The sequence below is a fragment of the Stenella coeruleoalba genome (assembly GCF_951394435.1).
Source record: "Stenella coeruleoalba genome assembly, chromosome: 6".
Classification (NCBI taxonomy): Eukaryota; Metazoa; Chordata; class Mammalia; order Artiodactyla; family Delphinidae; genus Stenella; species Stenella coeruleoalba.
The window spans coordinates 79,688,305-79,701,167 of NC_137151.1; positions in this window are offsets into that span (position 1 = coordinate 79,688,305).

Sequence of the window (12,863 nt, forward strand, 5' to 3'; positions counted from 1 at the left end):
TTGGTAAGTCACTAATCTTCACATTAAACTAGTAAGCCTAAAACTAACTATAGATTTTATTAAATGGCTTCTACCTCCAGAACAGTTGTACTGAAACAAAAGTGATAGAAATATTAATATGTTCTACTGAGATGAGAAATCTATTTTCTGTCCTGAAGTGCAGCGGTCCTGACCATGACCTATGTGAAGCCATAACATTTGTTAGGTAGTGTGAAACGTAACGTAATATTTTAAATACATTTTAGACATTAGCAATTATCATTGCATTTTGCATATCCAAAGATTGCCAGGGTGCTTTCTTATCTGCTATTCTAATATGTAATAATAGTTCAACACAACCTTTTTCAATTGCCAAACAAAGATTTATTTGTAAAATTGAGAATCAGTGTTTCTCCAGTATTCATATAACATCATTTTTTCATATAAATAATCTTTGCCTAAACGTGCCAGCATAGAAAGGACTCTACAGAAATCCATTATACCGATAAATCTAGCTACAATTGGAGGTAACTATTAAAACTTATTATAGTTGTACTGTCAAGTTGTTAGAGTCCCCATCTATGTTAAGAACTGGGTTATGCATTTTGACTGCAATGATACTTTACTGACAGTAAAGATTTTTTTTAAATGGCTATGAATATAGAGTTTTAGATGGAATAGAAATATAATACTCTCTCTACATGAAAAATAATACATTATAGTATTTCCATACACAAATTTAAATTGAATCCCCCTATAAACAGTGAGCTCAGAGCTTAGTGAGGGAAAGTGTTTTTGTTTTTTCATCTCCTGCGTTGTTACTTGGAAACTTGGAAGCTATTTACAGTACTGTACTGAATGATTTTCCCTTCCCTCCCAAGATCCAGTCTCATTATACTGCATGCTAGTCACTGCCTGGAAGTCCTGGACATTGTCCCTTTGACAATGCTGCTCTCTCTTTACAGTCACAGTCAAGAGGATGAGTGGAACAGGCCACACTGCTTCTATGTCATAATGTCCCGTAATGCCTTCCAAGAAGAACACATGGAACTTTCTGAATGGAAGTATTGGGACGTTTTGAGGGGGGGTGGAGGGATTACAAAGTGAGAATGTAAATGTTAAAAATCAGGCGCTGAATACAGACTTTCCTTGGTAATAAATTCAGCCATTCACAAGAAGTGAATGTTTTAGTACCCAGTCGGGCTCTTTGCACTCAGATGTGCTGCGTCCCTCTCCAACTCCCTTCAAATCTTCATCCTATTTTGAGAGATACTGTCATTCTTGCTTCAGCAAATAATACATTTTCTGAAGCCCAAATCATTCAGTTAAGATTAGCACTCGGGGAGGATACCGGCAGACCGTTTTCAGCTGGTCGTCATTCCTAATTCCACCAGAACACAGAGATTGAGACATTGGTACTCCAAATTCGAAGTCTGCAGAATGAGTTTTGTCTCTCCAGATATACTTTGTGGAACACACACACACACACACACACACACACACACACATATCTTCCAAGAACTGCCTAATTGTTGCTGCCTGGAATTCCTGGATGTTTTTCCCTAAACAAGATGCTACCCTCTGTCTCTCCACAGTCACAGTCAGGAGGTGGAATGGGATATATTCTCAGGTACATAGAGTCAAAGATGTGAAAAAATTTTCTTAACTGCTTGGAAAACTGTAAGATGCCTTCCTTTTCCATGTCATCATAAATCTCATGTTTCTTTAGGTCTTGCATGGAAAATGCCATGATAACTATTCTAGTAAATTATTGAATAACTGGCTAGTGAGGTGCTTGTCCTCAATTTTGATCAGCAGTGAGAGGACTGAATAAACAATTTATGGCTAATAATATAATTTCAGGCTATGACTACACTATTCTCATTTTGAGACACTCCTTCAATTTATTAACTTATTTAGGAAAACTTGTCTCATGATCATTTATGTCTACTATGTTCCAGGGTTCTACTAGGCTCTGGAGAGACAGAGCTAGAAATAAAACCTATCAATAATAAGTTTAGAATTGGGAGGAAATAGATAATTAAATTGGCAATTTTAATATGATGGGCTGCATAACATAATAAATGTGATAAACAATATGTTATGAAAGAGAATATGCCACATTAAGGAAACAAAAGCGTAAAAAGGGTTCTTTTTGATAGATGAGGCTGAGAGATTAAGCAAGACAAAAGCAGATTATTAGGACTTTATAGTTAGGATGATAGTCATTAACAGTTTTTAAATAGTGAGATGACTGGCCTTTATCAGAGTTGCAGATTAGAAATATCACTAGGATTACATAAGGAAGAATTAACTAGTATGTGTGCATTTGTTTAAGAGTGTTGAGCATGTCAGAAAAATAAAAAGGAGTTTCAAGCAGAAGCAAGCAAATAAATATAATGTTGGTTTGATAATCTAGAAGTTAGAAAATCTAGGGCTATTTAAGAGTAGACTTTATAGGAAAAGTTTTTGAAGAGAGTAAGAGAGGATTTAAAAATGAAATTTGAGTTTCAGGTCTGGTCCATTTGACCAATGTGATTATTTACCAATAATGAAAAGACAGAAGACAAGAATGGAAGAAAGTTTATAAAAGTTGGAAAGTTTAGGGGAATGGAAGATAATTTTTTTTATACATTAAACTTGAGGCACCTAGAATATATCCAAATAGAGTTATCTTGCAAATACATGAATATGTAGTAAAAATTCTCTTACCTGAAACAATCAGAACTGGTTTGTTGTTAGTTATTTGAATAAAGTGAGAAAGCACACATCATGGCACGTATGCACAATGGGACAGTCTAAACATTGTATATTAACTCGTTATCTTATTGTGTATTAAATTCACCAATACTGTGCTGTAAGCCCAAGGCCTTTTCTTTGAATATCTGTTTACCCATTGAAGTTGTTAGTCATCTTTTCTTATATAATCCACACTCAAATAATCTATGACTTCCAGACTTTAATTTAAAGTACACTACTGAACAAATCCAAAGAATTTTTTACTTATTTATTTTTCTCCAGTCTTACTTTGTTGCCATACCCATGCCATAGTTGACATCATTTATTTAGCAACTCAGCCTAACTGAGAATTTCTAAAGCATTAAACTTCATTGTTGTAGGAATAAACTTGATCTCCTGGTACTCATATTTCATCACTTGACTTAACACTGAATTAAATTATGTGCTTGTAGTAATAAATGCAACATGCACAAAATGATTTGAGAACAAACAAATTTGAATCTTGGCAAGCAAATTATTAACTGCAGTGAAGATAACTACAATGGCATCACACATAATAGCTCAGTAGCTTCACATTATGCCTTGGGCTTCAGTTTCATAGAAAATAAGAATTTAATCACTCTGAGATGGAAATACAGATCTTTTGAAAGAGAAACTACTGCACAGGTCTAAAGTTCAAAAGAGATATATACTAAAAAAAATTATCCTGAAATCATCACCCTGATCATTTTAATTAAAGTCTTAGAAGGCTTGAGATAAGCCCCAGGGAGAATGTATAAAGAGAGAAATGGATCCTAAAAATACAAGCAATATTTAAGCTTGGAAAGAGGAGAAAGAAACTATGGAGGACACAGAGAAGTTTCCATAGAGCTAGAGTATAAACTAGAGAATTATAGTACCATGGAAATAATGGCAAGAGATAGTTTTAAGTAAAAAGAGTATGTTAAGAGTTGTAGATATCATAAGGTAGTTAAGTAAACAAGAACTATTCATTTTTCATTTAATGACCTAAATCATTTTTGTTTATCAATTTTGACATAGTAACTTTACTAGAAAGGTGAGCCAAGAAGCCACATTTCACTGAGTTTAACAGAGAATCGTGGGCAAGAAAGTGTAAGCAAACTTTTTTAGAATATCTATGAGGTACAAAAAAAGATGCAACTATGGTTGTAAAGACTATAAAAATAGTTTTAAATTTTATAAAAGACTAAGTCCAAGACTATGGTAAATACATGAAAATTTGACAATTAGTCAATTAATTATTTGCAATTTATATTCCCTACATACTAATTTAGAGATACGAATGTATGCTCACAGCATCCCCTGTGCTCAAAGTCTGTGTTCTTGGACACTTTACAATGGCTCGTCTCCGTAGCCTTTATTCACAGAGGTACATCTATTGCAGCCTATGCAGGAAAGTTGGGAGCCTCATTAGAGGTTTTCAAAGATCATAGCTTAGGTAATCTAACATTTTCTAAGGATGAGCTCTTGCACCCCCAACTGAAGTGTATCTACACTGGAAATAAGGGGAAAAGAAGAAAAAGACAATGTGAATATAGAGCAAAAGAAAAAAAGAACACTATTGGAATATTAAAACTGAATTTACAAATATTTGACAGTACATCACTACGTTAGGATGAATTAATGTCTATTTTTTAAGTATTAATTGCAGTTCTCTTTCACCTCCTTTGACTTTCCATAATTCAGTTCCATAATGCAATTACAGTTGCCTGAAATGTATAGCATACTCATTACATCATGTGGCACATATATACAATGGAATATTACTCAGCCATAAAAAGGAACGAAATTGTGTTATTTGTAGTGAGGTGGATGGACCTAGAGTCTGTCATACAGAGTGAAGTAAGTCAGAAAGAGAAAAACAAATACCGCATGCTAACACATATATATGGAATCTAAAAAAAAAAAAAAAAAAGGTCATGAAGAACCTAGGAGCAAGACAGCAATAAAGACACAGACCTACTAGAGAATAGACTTGAGGACACGGGGAGGGGGAAGGGTAAGCTGGGACAAAGTGAGAGAGTGGTAGTGTATATGGACATATATACACTACCAAATGTAAAATAGATAGCTAGTGGGAAGCAGTTGCATAGCACAGGGAGATCAGCTCGGTGCTTTGTGACGAGCTAGAAGGGTGGGACAGGGAGGGTGGGAGGGAGGGAGACAGAAGAGGGAAGAGATATGGGGATATATGTATATGTATAACTGATTCACTTCATTATAAAGCAGAAAATAACACACCACTGTAAAGCAATTATACTCCAATAAAAACAGTAAAAAAAAAAAAAAAAAAAAACCTCTGGATTTGACACCAGTGGATCTGGATTTTCTATAAGCTTTCCTCAAGAATTCCTACCTCTGTGGACCTGAGAATTCTTACATTTTCATTCACCCTAACATTTGAGGAACAGTGATTACAAACTTACTTTTAGTTGGAGTATGCAACTATAGAATAGTGTGACCTCAGTAGCATCTGGGAAGCATTATCCATGTACATGGTCACTGCTTAAATATCTCCATGGGCATATTCTTGACTGTTAACATTTTAACGAAAAGGCTCATGAAAATATTCTTCAGAGCTGCTTTTTTAGTTCAAGACTTAAGCTCAGAAGAGTAAAAGTTAAACTAGATTTCCTAATCTCTGTAGTATTTAGACACGTAGTCTTTGGATGGCGATGGTGCCAGAACTGAGCTCTGCCACTTACTATCAATAGGACTTGGGCAAATTAATTAACCTCTTTGAACCTCTCTTTCTCCTAACTAAAATGGAATAACAATACCTACCTCACAGAGTTGTTATGAGGATGAAATCAAGGGCTTACAGAGTGTTGGAATATAATAAGCAGGCAATAGTGGTAGCTATCATTTTCTTTAATCTTTACTGCCTGTTATTGCATAGTTACTGAGAAGCAGAATCTGAAACAAGAATTTTTGTGAAAATGATTCACTAAAAAAGTGCTTTCAGGGCTTGCCTGGTGGCGCAGTGGTTGAGGGTCCACCTGCCGATGCAGGGGACACGGGTTCGTGCCCCGGTCCGGGAGGATCCCACATGCTGCGGAGCGGCTGGGCCCGTGAGCCATGGCCGCTGAGCCTGCGCGTCCAAAGCCTGTGCTCCGCAACGGGAGAGGCCCGCTTACCGCAAAAAAAAAAAGTGCTTTCAGGAGAACCTAGGAAGGTAATAGGGAAAACAGAAGAGGAAATAGAAGTTAAAAAGAATATTATTTCCAGAAAGTCCTATGGAGGGTAAATATAGCTGATCCCTCAGGGAAACGTGGAAGTGTAAGCTTCACTTCAGTGTTTTTCTTGAATAGAAACATAGTGAGCTATCAATTCAAGGACCAATCAATCACTGGCTAACAACAGCCATCAAGAAACAAACACTCAGCTTCTTGCAACTCTGCAAGTGTAGGCAAAGTGACATCAGTATCCCAAGGGAAGTTCTCTGAAGAGAATTGCTAGTGCAGACCTTTAGAAATGAAATTACAGAGAAGCCAGGGGACTGGTACACACAAAGATTAAAAGAAGAAATCCCAGTGTCTGCAACACTGACTTTTTTTTCTTTCGTAGCTTACTTCATTAGAATCATATAACACTCTTGTTTTCAAATGGGATTTCTTTGACTTTTCCCCTCTCCACCTCCAAAAGTTACAAAAAATTCCTCTACCTTAGAAGGAGATATTAAGAAAACATTTTTATAAGGTAGAAGGTGTTGAAAGACAATTCTCCAAGTGTCTCTAACATTTCTATATGCCGTCTAAGTGAGGCACTGACTGCTTTTGGTTCTGAATTATTTTTAATAATGTTTGAATAGTGAACAGCCTTGGAAAAGAATGATAGTTTCTCTCTCTGGAAGAAAGGGTAAACACGCTTAATGTCCATCATTAAGAGAAAATTGGGCTCTCTAAGCTCAGCATTCCTCTTCTTTAATGCAACAAACTATGTGCAGATGCCACCTGGTTCTTTTCATATGAACCAGCCAGAATTGCGGGTAAGAGAGCTTGCACCAAAATGCTGATACTCAGGCTAATGTTACTGTCCTGAATAAGAAGCACTGTCCTTCATCTCTAACCTAAGAGTCTCATGTCTTCTACCAGAATTCATGAACCCATGGCAGGCTAACCTGTTATCGTTTAAGTAGGTTAAATCTCAGACCCATCACAGCCCTTGACTGAAAGGATTTCATATAAAGTATTATATTGTTGGTTTACATTAATCTTGTTTATTTTAGTTAATTTCTCTGATCATCTTTGCTCCTTTTCCATGAATAAAGTACAATTAAAATAAAGGAAATATTAACCTAATATCTGATCAAAAATTAGTTCTTTAGAATACATTGCTTATTCACAACAGGAAAAAAACATACAAAAATAACTGTTCATTGAACATAACATTTTTCTTTAATTGTATTTATATGTTTATATGTAACAGGAATAATAATTCCAAGGTGTTAAGGAATGTTGAGGTCACAGCAAAAGTATTGATCCATGTAGATAAATAAGACTTTGGTGTCCACTACTACATAGAGGTTTGCAGACAGGTCAGAACAGGTTGTGCATAGGTCCTCTTTTGTAACCATTGCTTCTGAAACCTATTGGGGAGCTCTCATTTTTAAAATTCCAATAAAGACAATTAGAACAGAGACAGACAGAAAGAGGAAACAGCACATAAAAATGATGAAAGAAAGGACAGAGCACTTGAGATGTTTGGAAAGTTCCTTTACAATAAAGTTCCTTTACTGACCACAAACTAACATGTACACAAACTAACATGTATAAGAAGATAGTAGACTACAAGAAGACAGTCTTCTTGTAGGGAAACAAAAGCCTAACTTGGGTGTTGGTCAGAACATAATGTTTATTTTCTAGCTATTACAGTAATTTGGAACACGATCTTTAACAAGGACATCGTCCTGTGATTTAGAGATTTCCCCCATTATAATTAGGAAGCTGAATTAAATAATCTCTAATTAAATGAATGACCATATTTGGTAAGGAATTACATTATTTGTTCTAAATTATATCTCCATCCATCACTGTATGTCCTGGTTCTGGAACAGTTAATAAGAAATTTTAAATTGTACTCAATTTAAAATAATTGATTGAAGAGAACATATGTCTGGAATAATAACTAGTACATAATATGTATTACATTCTGGTACCCTCCAGATTCAAAATATGGGGTACCTTAGATGATTTATACACTGATGACTTGTCCAGAGTAGGTATTAAGTGATTCTTTGTTGACCATTATAGTTTATAAATTATAAATATAGAATTTAACAGTGGTTCAGTTCATCTGAAATATAAATATGTTTTCCAAAATTCTAATTTATTAACTTTGACCTGAAGCCATTTTGTACCTTGACAGTTAGTCTGGACATAAAAATATATTATGAATGAAAGGGAATAATCACTTAGAAAAATGAATGTTTATAAGAAAAGCAATATAGCCTTTATGCTTTTTAGCTTCAGTCTCATGATGTTCTTAGAAAAGTAGACTGGATTTAATAATAGCATTCTTCCTTTGCCATAAATCTCTAGTACCCCCAAATGAGATATTGCAGAAATAATATGACTGAAAATCAGGTACTACTGTGTGTCAACAAAGCATTGTTCTTTCTCTGGTGGCAAAAATAGATGAGGAGATTAAAATAAAGAGCATTATAGACATTTTGACTCTACAAAGTTGTCAAGCAAGGGGCAAAATATATTCATTCTTGAGCCAGTTTTAAAACAAATTATAGTGATAAGACCATATTTCACATAACACCAAAATGTTGGATAAAACAAAAATTATTATAGGACACTTCCTGGATGTCTATCCAATAGCCATTTTTTTAAGGTGGCCACTTCTTATCCATGTAAACTCTGCTTTATGAGATAATAAATCTTCCTTATTGTTTGTATCTTATGAAATTGAGTTTTTTATTTATGGTAACTTTCAGTTGCATGAAATCCTCCTTGACAGAGTTAAATCTGTGTAATAAGTATATGGACATGTATGGAGTGAATTTACATTAACTGAAGCTCAGTAATTTTATATTCTATTACATTGATATATTTAGCATTCTTACATTTTAAATTAATCCTCATATGAAATCTGTTTTAATAATCCCATTTTATTGACAAGTAAACCACAGTTAAGGGAGTATTTGTCCATGACCACATGCTAAATAAGTAGTAAAAGATGCGTGGGGTGTGTGTGTGTGTGTTTGTATGTACTTAATTAATGGACTTTTTATAAAACGGTTAAATAATTACAGAAATATTGAGCAGGTAATTCAGAGAGTTCTCATATACATCCCTTCCCTATCATGCAATTTCCCTATTATTAACAACTTGCATTAGTGTGGTATATTTGTTACAACTGATGAATCAATATTGATACACTATCATTAACAAAAGTCCATAGTTTATAATATGGTTCATTCTCTGTATTGTACAATTCGATGGATTTTGACAAATGCAAAATATCATGTAACCACCATTACAGTATACACATAATAGTTTCAGTGCTCTAAAAATCCCATTTTTATCTATTGATCCCTTCCTCTCTCCCTCTGAACCACTGACAACTAATCTTTTTACTTTCAATACAGTTTTGCCTTTTCCAGAATGTCACATATTTGGAAGCATACAGTATGTGGCTTTTCAATACTGGCTTCTTCACAGACCCATGGGCATTTAAGTTTCATTAGTGTATTTCTGTGGCTTGATAGCTCATTCTTTTTAATACTCAATTACAGTCCATTATTTGAATATACCACAGTCTGTTTATATATTTAAGGGCATATTAGTTGCTTCCTGCTTTTGGTGATTATGAATAGAGCTGCTATAAGCATTCATGTGGAGGTTTTTATATAAACATAGGTTTTCAATTCAATTGGCTCTCTATTCTGTTCTACTGATCTATTTATCTGTTCTTTCACCAGTACCACATTATCTAGATTATCATAACTTTATAGTAAGTCTTAAAGTCAAGTAGTGTCAGTCCTCCAACTCTTTTCTTCTTCAGGATTGTGCTGACTCTCCTGGATCTTTTGCTTTCCATATAAATTTTAGAATAAGTTTGTCAATACTTACAAAATAGCTTGCTGGGATTTTGATTACAAGGTGTTGAAACTATAGATCAAGGTGGGAAAATTGACATCTTAATAATATTTTGTCTTCCTACCCATGAACATAAAAAATCTATTTATTTAGACCACCTTTGATTTTTTCAACTGGGCTTTGTAATTCCCATCTATAAATCCTGTATTTATTTGTTAGATTTATACATAAATATTTCAATTTTTATTGTGCTAATGTAAGTGGCTGTTATTGTCTCTCCAAAATTCATAGGTTGAAGCCCTAACTCCCACTGTGACTGTATTCGGAGATGGGGCCTTTAAGGAAATAACTAAGGTTAAATGAGGTTATAAGGATTGGGTCCTAATCCAATAGAATTGATGTCCTTATAAAAAAAGGAAGAAACACCAGGAGTGTGTACACAAAGAGAAAAGGCCATGTGAAGACACAAGGAGAAGACAGCTGTTTGCTAGGCAAGGAGAGAGTTCTCAGGAGAAACCAACCCTCCCGGCACCTTGATCTTGGACTTAACAGCCTCCAAAACTAAGAAAATACATTTCTGTTGTTTAAGCCACTCTGTGTGTGGTATTTTGTTACAGCGGCCTGAGCAGCCTAATACAATGGTGTTGTGCTCTTAATTTCAAATTCCAATCATTCATTGCTGGTATTTAGAAAAGCAATTGACTTTTATATACTAACATTGTACATCACAACCTTGCTACAATCATTTATTAGAACCAGGAATTCTTGGTGATTGTTAAGGATTTTCTACATACACAGTCATGTCATTTGTGAATAAAAAGTTTTATTTCTTCTTCCCCAAGCTTCATACCTTAACTTCCTCTCCTTGCCTTATTGCATTAACTAGAACTACTAGTACAATGTTGAATAAGAGTACTAGGAGAGGACATCCTTGCCTTGTGCCTGATCTCAGGGCAAAAGCATCTAATTTCTCACCTTAAGTATGATGGTACCTACTTTATTTTAAATAATTGTCCCACAGTTCTTGGATATAATCTTCATTTTTTTTTTCATCTTTCATCTGTTTGCAATTCAGGTTGGAAATTTTCTATTGACAAGTTTTCAAGCTCAGTGATACTCTCTTTGGCCACATCCAGCCTGCTAATGTGCTTATCAATGTCATTTTTCATTTCTGCTAGTTTTTTTTTTTTATTTTTTAGCATTTCCTTCTGATTTTTGATTTGTGGTTCCATCCCTCTGCTTACATTACCCATCTGTTTGCATGCTGCCTACTTTTTGCATGAGTACATTTAACATATTAAATTGATTTAAATTCTCTAAATGTGATTTTAAATTTTCTAAATTCATTCTAAAATCAATTTCATATCTCACTTTGGTTCTGATGCTTTGTCTCATGTCTTTTAGCATGTGTTATATTTTGTTTTTGCTGTTATTGTTGAAAACTGGGCATGATATATCACATAATGTGAGGTTTTATGTTAGTCTGGCTTGGTGTTGGACTGTGTATAATATTTTCTATAGATATAGGTGCCAGAGGCTTCAGTTTCCTCATTTGTATTTTTTTCTCCCCTGTTTTCTTTGGGTTTCCTTAAGAACTTAATCGAGTCTGTGTCTTGCAGCTCTTTCAGTTATAATCTACTGTTATTATTCTGATGCCTCCTGTTGTGATGTTAAGATATGGGGGAAGGGAAGCATTCAAATGTTTTACAGTTAAATCTCAGTTTTCATTGGCCTGAGTCACTGGGCTATGATTCAGAAACATTTCATAACCTTTTTTTTTTAACACCCCCGAGCATAAGATATAATGGATAGGGAGTCAGGAGCTATCTAATTGCTCTGCCTCCAGAGCAGATAGGGAGTCAGGAGCTGTCTAATTGCTCTGGTAAAGTCATTTCCCCTGAAGGGCAAACTTTTGTTATAGAGACAGCTCTGGGCCTATTTCCAATGCTTTCTTATTTTCTAGGTGTATTTCAAACTGGGTACTTTTCTCCTTCTCCTCACAATTGTTACAGTGGGCACCTGGTGGGGTTGCTGTAGGTAAAATTCATGAAAATTCAGGGTGACCCCTCTAAGATTGGGCTCCCAGGAGATTTTAGTTAAGCTACTGTCAAGCTAGTACACACTCAGCCTGCCGAAATTCATCGAAATGACTCTTCAAGTATTCCTACCTCAGTTGCTTCAGCTCCAGGTAACCTGATCCTGACCATGGCTGTGATTGTCTTTATCTGCCTCTCTCTAGATTTCTGGAAGGCCATTTGTCCTGTGGCCTCAATTCCCTGGAGGATATAAACAAAGTCAGTGATTTGGGGTTTGCTAAATTTTCATCTTTTTCTGAGGATGAGAGTGATGATACACACACACAAAATTAAAAGCAACCCGAACCCAACACTAAAGATGGTCATCAAACCACGAGAATTTCCAACTTTTAAATGATGGAGCTCAAGCCAGAAGTCTGTAAAAGGGTGTTTTAATCTCAGTTCTGTTTACGAATGATGAAACTATACCCAATAACTCATGAAGAAATTATATACGAGCAATGAAGTATCTAAATAATTACAATGTGAAAGATTGTGAAGAAATCTTGTACTACCTAGATGTACTTATTAAAGAAAGCATCTTTCTTTCTGTTTTGTACATTTGTTTTTGAGGGCATTTTTGTACCAATCAGGAGTTTTTCAGGTACAAATTGTAAAAAGACAACTCAGTTAGCTAGATCCAAAGGTCAATATTACTCATATGACTTGGAAGTCCCAGGGCTAATCTTATATCGGTCTTGACTGGAGTCATTGTCTCAAAAACCATAGTCAGGGATTTCTTTCTTCTATCGCAGTAGAATGGGAAGCAAAGCATGATGTTTGGCTTCCCAAAAGGACCATGTGCTTGGAACTATCAATTTATTATCTCAGCTTCAAATCCAGTGGGGTTTTTCTCCCTGTTCTGCAATAATAGAGCTGGATTCTGAGCACTTTTCCTTGGCAGAGAGTAAGATGTTTACTTTTTCAGCACAGGGTGATGTAGATATAGAACTAGAGAAAAGAGCATCTCTTCCCGTTACAGTGTAGTTCCATTTTTATT